The sequence below is a fragment of the Mobula hypostoma genome, chromosome 4, assembly GCF_963921235.1.
Source record: "Mobula hypostoma chromosome 4, sMobHyp1.1, whole genome shotgun sequence".
Lineage (NCBI taxonomy): Eukaryota > Metazoa > Chordata > Chondrichthyes > Myliobatiformes > Myliobatidae > Mobula > Mobula hypostoma.
Window position 1 is genome coordinate 27,053,037 of NC_086100.1, and position 13,031 is coordinate 27,066,067.

The following is a 13,031-nucleotide window of genomic DNA, read 5'->3' on the forward strand; positions in this document are numbered from 1 at the left end:
ACAAGGCATCCACTCAATTCATTATCAATGCACAGTGGCTGATAAGTGAGCCGTTGATCTCAAACACAACAGAAGCTCATCAAATCTGTTTTGGCAGCACTTCCCAAATCTCTGGCATGTGTCTTTGAAAAGGACAAGGGTAGAGGGTGCATGAGAACATACTGTCTGCAGGTTCCTCACCAAGTCACACACCCTCCTAGAACATGACCATCCCCCAAGGCTTTTCTCCTGAGCAGTAAGAATAAGCATCTCTACACCATTGTGGGGCAAATTTTAAGGAGGCCTACAGAAGATGTTCTGATACCCCTCTGCACCCAAACCTAAAGTGTTCTCCACAGTATCCTACTATTGAAGATACTGTGAAAGAAATAAGTCAGAGGCAAGGTGAGGGTTGGTGTTGGATTTGGAGAGAAGATTACTCTTGTGTATGACCCACCCAACCATAAATAAGTTATACAATTATTGGGGGGGGGTGTGAATTGTGAAGATAATGTAATGTAGGAATTGGGCAGCTGATATAGGGGACAATTGAAAAGGTGGGGGAGATGTTTGTGGAGACAGCCTGCTGAACCGGTACTTTGAGTGAAAGGGAGACCTCAGATACTCCAATGAGAGCCAGGGTGGAAAGCCCTATAACTCACACCCTGGTTAAGGTCAGTGTCTGTGATCTCAGCAGTTTTTGTCCATGCTAAGTTTTGTGCTGGTGACTTCAGCCAAGCAGTATACATAGTCTGACCTCAGTTGCCTCGGTGTCCCAACACATCGGCTGTGTAGAGGTGCTGAAAACAATCTGACCTCACTGATTCCTACTCCAATTGAAATGTCGTCCTGTGAACCAAGACGTTTGGGCATGTGGACTTATTTGAGGCTCTGGGGGCAATCAGCACTTCAAGCTCTCCTCTAAGCCACACACCGTCACAATTCAGAAATACATATGTTACTGCTTCTTTGTTGCTGCTGACTCATGATGTAAAAACTGCCTTCCTGTTCACTCTGTGCTAACAGAGGAGCTCTCCTTCTCCACAAGGACAGCAGAAATACAAAGAAATGGCTCACAGCTTTTTCCAAGGACAGTGAGATATGGGTGAGAAAAGCTGATCTTGTCAGTGACGCCCACATCCTCTGAACAAAGAAAAGTAAACAATGTCTTGTCAGCATCACCCACGTCTCAAGGACAAAAGAAACCTGAGCCACGAGATTAGCCTCTAACCATCCTTTACACTTGTAATTTTCCCATAAATATGCCTATCCAAGCGTTGTGGATCTCACGGGAACAGTTTGGCCTCATTTGTTCTCCTGATATAAATAGGATCCTCAGCTAGACGCCTGCACCAAGTCCATTCTGATATACCTGAAGATATGATGACACGGTTGGAGAAACTCATGGAAACAATGTCCAGACAAATATGGAACCCTCAGTAAATCTCACCTTTAAAAAAAACACATACAACTGAGAAACTAGTTGACAAACTGTACACTGTGGTATGATTTACTTTATTAATGCTTTCTGCAAACATTCTACAAAATTAGCCCTTCATCTTATTGTTTATCCCCAGAGTCCTGGACAGTGTTTATCTCTGTTCCTTTGAATAGGATTGCTAATTTGTAAAGGCTATTAAAATTCAAAGTACATTTATCATCAAAGTATGCACATGGAATACAACTCTGAGATTCGCCCTCCTGCAGGCAGCCACAAAACAGAAAAACACCATGGAACCTGCTCCTAGAAAAACATCAAACACCCAATGCCAGGGGGCCTGGCTATTAGAGTTATGTGTTGAATTTATTCCACTGCTGTTTCGTGTTCATCTGTCTTTAACTATATATCATTGATTTAAAATACATTTATTCTTTCTTGATTTTGAAATTTTTAAGATTTTATTAAAAATAGAACAATTTAGTCATTTTCAATATCTTCAGAGACAGTGAGGAGGCAATAACTGGAATCCTGGCTGCCACACACAGCCCAGACACTCTCGAGTCTGCGCCGTCACTAGAGTTCCGTATGATCATGATATCCTGAAGTGGGAAGGTGAACAGCTAGAGGTCGTGGTACATATTGGTTCCAACGACATAGGTAGGAAAAGGGAGAAGGTCCTGAAAATAGAATACAGGGAAGTTGAGAAGCAGGACCTCAAAGGTAGTAATCTTGGGATTACTGCCCGTGCCACGCAACAGTGAGTATAGGAATAGAATGAGGTGGAGGATAAATGCGTGGCTGAAGGATTGGAGCGGGGGCAGGGATTCAGATTTCTGACTCATTGGGACCTCTTTTGGGGCAGGCGTGACCTGTACAAAAAGGATGGGTTGCACTTGAATCCAAGCGGGACCAATATCCTGGCAGGGAGGTTTGCTAAGGCTACTGGGGAGGGTTTGAACTAGAATTGTTAGGGGGTGGGAACCGAACTGAAGAGACAGAGGAAGAGGCAGTTGGCTCACAAATAGAGAAAGCTTGTAGGCAGTGTGAGAGGGAGGATAAGCAGGTGATAGAGAAGGGATGCGCTCAAACTGATGGTTTGAGATGTGTCTATTTTAATGCAAGGAGCATCATGAAGAAATCGGATGAGCTTAGAGCATGGATCAGTACTTGGAGCTATGATGTGGCTATTACAGAGACTTGGATGGCTCAGGGGCAGGAATGGCTACTTAGAGTGCCTGGCTTTAGATGTTTCAGAAAGGACAGGGAGGGAGGCAAAAGAGGTGGGGGCGTGGCACTGTTGATCAGAGATAGTGTCACGGCTGCAGAAAAGGAGGACTTCATGGAGGGGTTGTCTACGGAGTCTCTGTGGGTGGAAGTTAGAAACAGGAAGGGGTCAATAACTCTACTGGGTGTTCTTTATAGACCACATAATAGTAATAGGGACATAGAGGAGCAAATAGGGAGACAGATTCTGGAAAGGTGTAAGAATAACAGGGTTGTCGTGGTGGGAAATTTTAATTTCCCCAATATTGATTGGCATCTCCCTAGAGCAAGGAGTTTAGATGGGGTGGAGTTTGTTAGCTGTGTTCAGGAAGGTTTCCTGACACAATATGTAGATAAGCCTACAAGAGGAGAGGCTGTACTTGATCTGGTATTGGGAAGTGAACCTGGTCAGGTGTCAGGTCTCTCAGTGGGAGAACATTTTGGAGATAGTGATCACAATTCTATCTCCTTCACCATAGCATTAGAGAGAGATAGGAACAGACAAGTTAGGAAAGTGTTTAATTGGAGTAAGGGGAAATATAAAGCTATCAGACAGGAATTTGGAAGCATAATTTGGGACAGATGTTGTCAGGGAAATGTACAGCAGAAATGTGGCAAATGTTCAGTGGATATTTGTGTGACGTTCTGCATAGGTATATTCCAGTGAGACAGGGAAAGGGTGGTAGGGGACAGGAACCATGGTGTACAAAGTCTGTTGAAAATCTAGTCAAGAAGAAAAGAAAATCTTACAAAACGTTCAAAAAACTAGGTAATGATAGAGATTTAGAAAATTGTAAGGCTAGCAGGAAAGAGTTTAAGAATGAAATTAGGAGAGCCAGAAGGGGACATGAGAAGACCTTGGCAAGCAGGATTAAGGAAAACCCCAAGGCATTCTACAAGTATGTGAAGAACAAGAGGATAAGACATGAGAGAATAGGACCAATCAAGTGTGACAGTGGAAAAGTATGTATGGAACCAGAGGAGATTGCAGAGGTACCTAATGAATACTTTGCTTCAGTATTCACTACGGAAAAGGATCTTGGCGATTGTAGGGATGACTTACAATGGACTGAAAAGCTTGAGCATATAGACATTAAGAAAGAGGATATGCTGAAGCTTTTGGAAAGCACCAAGTTGGATAAGTTACTGGGACCGGATGAGATGTACCCCACGCTACTGTGGGAGGTGATGGAGGAGATTGCTGAGCCTCTAGCATTGATCTTTGCACCATCATGGGGACAGGAGAGGTTCCGGAGGATTGGAGGGTTGCAGATATTGGTCCCTTATTCAAGAAAGGAAGTAGAGATGGCCCAGGAAATTATAGACCAATGAGTCTTACTTCAGTGAGTTAATGGAAAAGATCCTGACAGGCAGGATTTATTAAAATTTGGAGAGGCATAATATGTTTAGGAACAGTCAGCATGGCTTTGTCAAAGGCAGGTTGTGCCTTACAAGTCCGATTGAGTTTTTGAGGATGTGACTGAACACATTGATGAAAGTAGAGCAGCAGATGCGTGTATATGGATTTCAGCAAGGCATTTGATAAGGTACCCCATGCAAGTCTTATTGAGAAAGTAAGGAGGCATGGGATCCAAAGGGACCTTTCTTTGTGGATCCAGAATTGGCTTTCCCACAGATGGCAAAGAGTGGTTGTAGATGGGTCATATTCTGCATGGAGGCTGGTGACCAGTGGTGAGCTTCAGAGATCTGTTCTGGAACCCCTTCTCTTCATGAATTTTGTAAATGACCTGGATGAGGAAGTGGAGGGATGGGTGAATAAATTTGCTATGACACAAATGTTGGGGGTGTTCTGGATAGTGTGGAGGTCTGTCAGAGGTTACAGCGGGACGTTAATAGGATGCAAAACTGGGCTGAGAAGTGACAAATGGAGTTCAACACAGATAAGTGTGAGGTGGTTCATTTTGGTAAGTCAAATATGATGGCAGAATATAGTATTAAGGTAAGACTCTTGGCAGTGTGGAGGATCAGAGGGATCTTGGAGTCTGAGTCCATAGAGCACTCAAAGCTGCTGCACAGGCTGACTGTGTGGTAAGAAGGCATACGGTGTATTGGCCTTCATCAACCGTGGGATTGAGTTTAAGAGCCGAGAGGTAATGTTACAGCTACGTAGGACCGTGGTCCAACCCCACTTGGAATACTGTGCTCAGTTCTGGTCGCCTCACTACAGGAAGGATGTGGAAGCCATAGAAAGGGTGCAGAGGAGATTTACAAGGATGTTGCCTGAATTGGAGAACATGCCTTATGAGAATAGGTTGAGTGAATTTGGCCTTCTCTTCTTGGAGCGACGGAGGATGAGAGGTGAGCTGATAGAGGTGTATAAGATAATGAGAGGCATTGATCATGTGGATAGTCAGAGGCTTTTCCCCAGGGCTGAAATGGCTAACATGAGAGGGCACAGGTTTAAGGTGCTTGGGAGCAGGTACAGAGGAGACGGCAGGGGTAAGTTTATTTTACATGGAGAGTGGTGAGTGCGTGGAATGGGCTGCCAATGACAGTGGTGGAGACGGATACGATAAGGTCTTTTAAGAGACTCCTGGATAGGTACATGGATCTTAGGAAAATAGAGGGCGGTGGGTAACCCTAGGTAATTTCTAAAGTAAGCACATGTTTGACACAGTATTGTGGGCCGAAGGGCCTGTATTGTGCTGTAGGTTTTCTATATTTCTATGTTTCTGTCACAGGATTTGTGCAGTGTGGAAAGAGGGTTTGTAATGAGCATGGGTAATGGGCAGGGTCAAGTATAATCTGGTCCAGTGTCCTCTGTTTTCCCAATAATTGGCTGGGGATGGTCCCACTGCTCCTGTGCTGAATGTGGGAGACATGGTCTTGCCATTTAGAGACGGTGAATAGGTCAAGAGAGAGAGTGGTGAGGTAAAGCTAGGAGGCGTCCCATTTCTTCATAAAGAACAAGAAGAAAAGTCATTGAAGATAATTTCTCAAATATGATTGAATAGATAAGAATGGAACCAGACATATTAGGTCACAATGACAACAGGAAGGTGTTGCGGGTGTTCCCACACTGGGGTTCACAGACCCCTTGCATAATGGTATTGGTCCATGGGATAAAAAGGATTGGAACCCCCTGGAGGAAGATGGTGGCATCAACCCTGGTAATGGCTGTATGCAGGTTGAAAAGGTCAAATTTAGTTTTCCTTTGTTACAATCTGGCAGGATGACATTTGAATATTGCAACAGGACCAAAAGCCTACCCCTAACCCCAACTTTACTGTGCTGCAATCGTTTAGTGAATTAATACAGAAAAAAAGTCAAAGGTTGTCTTTCTGCTCTGGATGATCCTAGAACCGTGAAGACTCTGAGAAAAGAAGAGCAGATTCATTACTTCATACACACAGTGGCCACTTTATTAAGTATCTCCTGTACCTAATAAAGTGGCCACTGAGTGTATGTTCATGGAATTCTGCTGCTGTAGCCCATCCACTTCGAGGTTTGACATGCTGTGTGTGCAGAGATGCTCTTCTGTACATTACTATTGTAACACGTGGTTACAACAGGAACGAGCAGAAGAGCGTCTCCTCTGATCTCTCACATTAACAAGGCATTTTCTCCCACAGAACCACCTCTTACTGGATGCTTCTTGTTCTCCGCATGTTCTCTGTAAATTCTGGAGACTGTTGTCTGTGAAAATCCCAAGGGACGAGAAGTACTCAAACCACCCCATCTGGCACCAACAATAATTCCTTATTCAAAGTCTCTTTCTTCCCCATTCTGATGTGTGGTCTCAACAACAACTCAACCTCTTGACCATGTCTGCATGCTTTTATACATTGAGGTGCTGCCACATGATTGGTTGATTAGATATTTGCATTAATGAGCAGATGTACCTAATAAAGTGGCCACTGACTGTATGATGCCATGTGTCTGTGATGCTGCTGTATGGAAGGTTTTCTACATATAACAATATCTCAACTTGGAAATTTGAAGTAGCTGATAGTGTATTCCAAAACCTTCAGTACTGGGTCTCAATACTTAATGTATTAATAAATTCAAACACAGAAGGAGGTAATATTGAAGCTTACCAACATCTCAAAGTTTGCTGGTATATTAGTTGTGCAGATTACAGCAAAATAATTACAAAGTGACATTGATAACTTAAGGTGAGTGGGCAAAATTGCAGAGAGTGAGAGATTATCCCTCTTGGACAGAAAAAGGTAGATCTGTGTATTGTTTTAATTGTAAATTGCTAAGTTTAATAAAGGACGTAGGGGTTGATTAAAGTATGTCCTTCATGTACAACATTTAATGAAAATGCCAGTGGAATGCTGCCTCTATACTAAACAGCTGCAGTAGAAAGGGGGATGAATACTACTGCTATAGGAAACCCAAACTGGACCAAAAGTTGGGTGCTGGATAAACTCTGGGTGATACATTTTAATGAGAATAAGTTCATCTTGGAAAGAATGCAGAATATTAATGGAAAGAGTTAAATGACAAGGTGAATGCAAAAAAGATGTTGTATTCTGTAGAAAGTAGAAAGTCGAAAGTCAAGGACGTATTTGATTTTCCTTTTGAAAAGCATCGATAGGCCAAGCAGAAGCAATTGCTCCAGCTACTGAGAAGTCAGACCTGCGAGGATGGATGTCCTTTGCCAGCTCATGTTCTTTAATGACAGGGAGCCAAGCTGTGCAAATTGAATTAGAGTCAGAGTTAGAATTAGAGTTAAGTTGTGCAAATTGAATTAGAGTCAGAGCCGTAGAGCCATAGAGCACTACAACACGGAACCAGTTAGGGTATCAAGGGATATGGGGAAATTAGTTAATTAGTCAGGTTATCAAGGGATATGGGGAAAAAGCCGGAAGTTGGAACTAGATGGGAGAACAGTTTAGCTCATGGTGGAGTGGCAGAGCAGACTCAATGGACCGAATGGCCTACTTCAGCTCCTTTGTCTTGTGAACCAGACCCTGCAGCCCATCTATGTCGTGCTGAACTGTTATCCTGACTAGTCCCATCGACCCACACCTGGATCATGACCCTCTCATCCATGTACTTTTCCAAACTTCTCTTAAATGTTGCAATCAAACCTGTATCTGCCATTTCTGTTGTCAACTCGTGGAATCAGGATTCAGAACAGGGGCGATCAAGGCAAGGATATGGTTGCACTGCTAATTTGGCTTGGGAGGGATCTGATTAGAATATACAAAATTATGAGGGCACAGTAGGTAGACAGTGAGAAACACTTCCCCTTAGCAGAATTGTCTATAACCAGAGAGCATAGGTTTAAGGGTGGGAAGATTATTCTCCCTCACTCAAGAGTGGTTGAAATGTGAAACACACTGACTGAGGGGCTGGTGGTATTCCCACAGTATCTGAAAAGTATTTGGATGAGCATGACATGGAAGGTTGTGTGGGCTGAGTACTGAGAAATGGGATTAGCGTAGGTACAGCTGAAAGGTCAGTTTCCATGCTGTATGACTGATTCTAACATACTGAATGGTGGGAGAGGTACAGGGACTGAACTCTTGTTTTCATCTTCTAAATCTTGGTCCTAACCCTGATACTTAGCTACAACGCAAAATATAATAATGCAAAAAAAAACTGTCATTGATGGAGATCACTGTAACTGATTTGAAAATTAAGATCTTGGCTTTGAGAGGAATGAACTTTCTTGCAGCTGGCAGTAATCAATGCTTAATAGGTAAGAGGTTAGTGCCCCCTTGTGCTGGAGAGAAGTATTGAAAGCAGTCTCTGATATTATCAGTGATCGTAAATAGCTCTGGTCTATACAGGTCAGTGCGGGTCATTTCCAACTCTTCAGATATTAGCTCTCAGATACTTTTGCAGCTAGTTTGCCAGAAGATCCTAAGGCAGCACCTTCCAGACCCATGACCACTACCATCCAGAAGGACAAGAACAGCAGATACCTGGGAACACCAGCACTTGGAAATACCCCCTTCCAAATCACTCACCATCCTGATTTGGAAACATATCACCATACCTTCATTGTCGCCGGGACAAAATCATGGAATTCCCTCCCTAACAGCACTGTGGGTGTACCTACACCTCAGGGACTGCAGCGGTTCAAGAAGACAACTCATTACCACCTTCTCAAGGGCAACTAGGGACGGGCAATAAATGCTGGTTAGCTGGTGACATTCACATCCCGTAAATGAATAAACTTTTTTAAATTATCTTTTTTTTAAAGACCAAGCAAAAAGACACATTATATTTTTAAACTCAAAATTCTGCTGATGCTGGAAATCAAGATCAGAATCAGAATCACGTTTAATATCACCGGCATATGTCATAAAATTTGTGTTTCGCAGCAGCTGTACATTATAATATATAATAATAAAACCTGTAAATTACAGTAAGTACATATTTTAAAAGTTAAATTAAATAAGTAGCGCAAAAAGATAATAAGGAAAAAATCCAGAATAACACACACAAAATGCTGGAGGAATTCAACAAGTCAGGCAGCATTTACGGAAGGGAATAAAGGGTCAACATTTTGGTCCGAGACCCTTCATTGGAATGGGTAAGGAAGCAGGAAGAAGCTAGAATAAGGTGGGTGGGTGGAGGGGAAGGTGAGGGGTGAGGGAGAAGGTGGGTGGGTGAGGGGTGAGGGAGAAGGTGGGTGGGTGAGGGAAGGGGGGATGCTGCAAGATGATAGGTAGAAGAGGTAAAAGGCTGAAGAAAGGAACCTGATGGAAAAGGAGAGTAGACATGCAGAAAGGGAAGGGGGGAGGGCACCAGGGAGAGGTGACAGGCAGGTAAGGAGAAGAAAAGGGGTGAGAGAGGGTAATGAGTATGGGGAATGGATAAAGAGAAATGGAGGGAGGAGAAATTACCTGAAGTTAGAGAAATCAGGATTGAGTTCAAGACCCATGAGGTAATGTTACAGCTATCCTTGGTTAGACCCCACTTGGAGTACTGTGTTCAGTTCTGGTCACCTCACTAGAGGAAGAATGTGGATATTATAGAGTGAGTAGAGAAGAGATTTACGAGGATGTTGCCTGGATTGGAGAGCATACCTTATGAGAAAAGGTTGCGTGAACTTAACCTTTTCTTCTTTGAGCGACAGAGGGTGAGAGATGACCTGATAGAGGTGTATAAGATAATGAGGGGCATTGATCATGTGGATAGGCAGAGGCTTTTCCCAGGGCTGAAATGGCTAACACGAGGGGGCATAGTTTTAAGGTACTTGGAAGTAGGTACAAGGGGGATGTCAGAAGTAAGTTTTTCACACAGGGAGTGGTGGGTGTGTGGAATGCACTGCCAGCAACAATGGTAGAGGTGGATACAACAGGGTCTTTTAAGAGCCTCTACATGGAGCTTCGAAAAATAGAGGGCTATGCGGTAGGGAAATTCTAGGCAGTTGCTAGAGTCGGTTACATAGTCGGCACAACTTAGTGGGCCAAAGGGTCTGTAATGTGCTGTAGATTTCTATGTTCTAAGCCAACGTTCTGCCTTCAGGTTGAAGGCTATGTGGGCATGAGGTGTTGCTCCTTCATGCTGAGAGTGGTCTCATTGCAGCATTACATTATATTTTTAATCAGCCTGTTGCCTTTTTAGAGCTGTGGTGGATTATATACAAAACATGAAAATAAGCTATGTTAATGTAGAATGTATTCTACTTCCTAGCAGGTCCCTTCGGATCGAGGTTGACTACCTCTGCTCAAGTTTTGTTAGGTTCTGGGTGGATAATAAGGTCCATGAGATAACAATAGATTCTTGTACAGGTGGGGCAGAAAATGCCTGAAGGGAAGCGACAGGTGAGTGGAGGGAGGGATAGATTGTGAGTTGCTGCATTCCTTTCGTCTGTTAAGCAAGGTTACTCCCGACATATGGAGATGAAGTTCTCAATACCATCCCGAATGCTCCTCTGTTGTAATTCCCAGTAGTTAGTGGGGATAAATTTGGAGAATATCAACGAGACAATGTTGGTGTATCATGCCAGAGTCTTTAGACGCTTGCTATAGGTAGTCCTGGTCCCAGAAGCAGACAGGAGAGTAAGAATCACTTGTGCACTTTTCTCGCTTGAGCAATAAAGCAGAGGGGAGGGGGCACGTCGACTCAGACCATGAGAGGCCTGCGTCGGGCATTTTCATGCCTTTCAGGGCGCAGATTGGAAGTCTGTGTGGGGCACCATTCCTCGCACAGACACTAGAGCAATGTGTGATTAAGTGTCTTGCTCAAGGACACAAACACGCTGCCACAGCTGAGGCTCAAACTAGTGACATTCAGGTCAGTAGATGAACATCTTAACCACTTTGCCACGTGCCCAACAATAAAGCAGAACACAATATAATCACAGAAATATTAAAAGCTCAAAGCACTTCCTTTGAGTGTTGATTAAAATCTATTTTTAGACAAAAACTACAGTGACACTGTAATAGATTTGCAGCTTGTCTTGAATATATCATTCCCACATCAATTCAAAGAAATACAGTTTCTAAACCTGCATGGAAAGGAGAATATGCAAAGGTGATAAGATGGGACTCTTGACCTCACGATCTACCTCATTATGAGCTTGCACCTTATTGGACCTTATTGGAGTGAGATAACTTTGCTCAGTTCCTAGCTCCAAATCAGTTATAAAACCTATCGCAAGACACTGGAAGAACTCAGCAGATCAGGCAGCATTTATTGCAAGCACCTGCAGAAGTCTTGCCGAGTGGTTTTGGCCCAAAACGTTGGCTCTACCTTTTTCCATAGGTGCTTCTGGCCTGCTCAATTCCTCCAGCATTTTGTGTGTGTTGCTTGGATTTCCAGCAACTGCAGATTTTCTTTTGTCTGTCACCTGCAGACTTTATCATGTTTGTGATAAAACCTATCAGTATTAGCCCCAAGTTCTGTTCCATTTTGCACTACATAAGTCCCTCTTGCCATGCTGATGCTTCTCCATTCACGGGTACTCTATGCTTTTCCTGACGTAATCAATATTCAATAATCAATATCAGTCCTGCCGAAGGGTCTCAGCCCAAAATGTCGACTATACCTCTTCCTGTAGATGCTGCCTGGCCTGCTGCGTTCACCAGCAACTTTAATGTGTGTAGCTAATCAATATTCAATTGGCTTCAGAAGCTTTCTATTCATTCTGAGCCTGTTTATCCAATGTGCACTAATTGAAAGTGCAGTGTTTCTTCAAAGATCTTGCTAGAATCTAAATGTCACATTCATAGAATTTCCATTTCAAAATGTGATAATATGTAATAATCTAATGAATATGTTAAGCAAAGTCTCTCCCACCTACTAAATTTATCCATTTAACTGTTCCTCTTCCTGAATGTACACCATTAGATTTATTGATACTTTGATGTTAGCTACTTACTTTGTTTGAAATGAAATCAGAAAATGCTGGAAAAACTCAACCGGTCGGGCAACACTGATGTGAAGAAAAAAGTTAATATATCATGTTGAAGAGTCTTCATCAGAACTGATTCTCTGATTTATGCATTAAGTCTTATTGTCTTAACTTTTCCACATATACTTTGATGTGTGCCACGACTCTTAAATGTATTAATATTAGCTAAGATACCATCAGATTGGAAAATGGTAAATACAACTCCTTTCATCATAGAAGTACCCACAAGGCAGGAGCTTGGATGGATTCCTGTCACAGTATGTAGACAGACCGACCAGGGCGAATGCCATACTAGATCTAGTACTAGGTAATGAACCGGGTCCGGTCACAGCTCTCTCAGTGAGTGAGCATCTGGGGGACAGTGACCACCGCTCCCTGGCCTTTGTAATTATCATGGAAAAGGATAGAATCAAAGAGGACAGGAAAATTTTTAACTGGGGAAAGGCAAATTATGAGGCTATAAGGCTAGAACTTGCTGGTGTGAATTGGGATGATGTTTTTGCAGGGAAATGTACTGTGGACATGTGGCTGATGTTTAGAGATCTCTTGCGGGATGTAAGGGATAAATTTGTTCCGGTGAGGAAGATAAAGAATGGTAGGGTGAAGGAACCATGGGTGACAAGTGAGGTGGAAAATCTAGTCAGGTGGAAGAAGGCAGCACATACATGAGGTTTAGGAAGCAAGGATCAGATGGGTCTATTAAGGAATATAGGGAAGCAAGAAAGGAGCTTAAGAAGGGGCTGAGAAGAGCAAGAAGGGGGCATGAGAAGGCCTTGGCGAGTAGGGTAAAGGAAAACCCCAAGTTATTCTTCAATTATGTGAAGAAAAAAAGGATGACAGGAGTGAAGGTAGGACCGATTAGAGATAAAGGTGGGAAGATGTGCCTGGAGGCTGTGGAAGTGAGCGAGGTCCTCAATAAATACTTCTCTTCGGTATTCACCAATGAGAAGGAACTTGATGATGGTGAGGACAATATGAGTGAGGTTGATGTTCTGGAGCATGTTG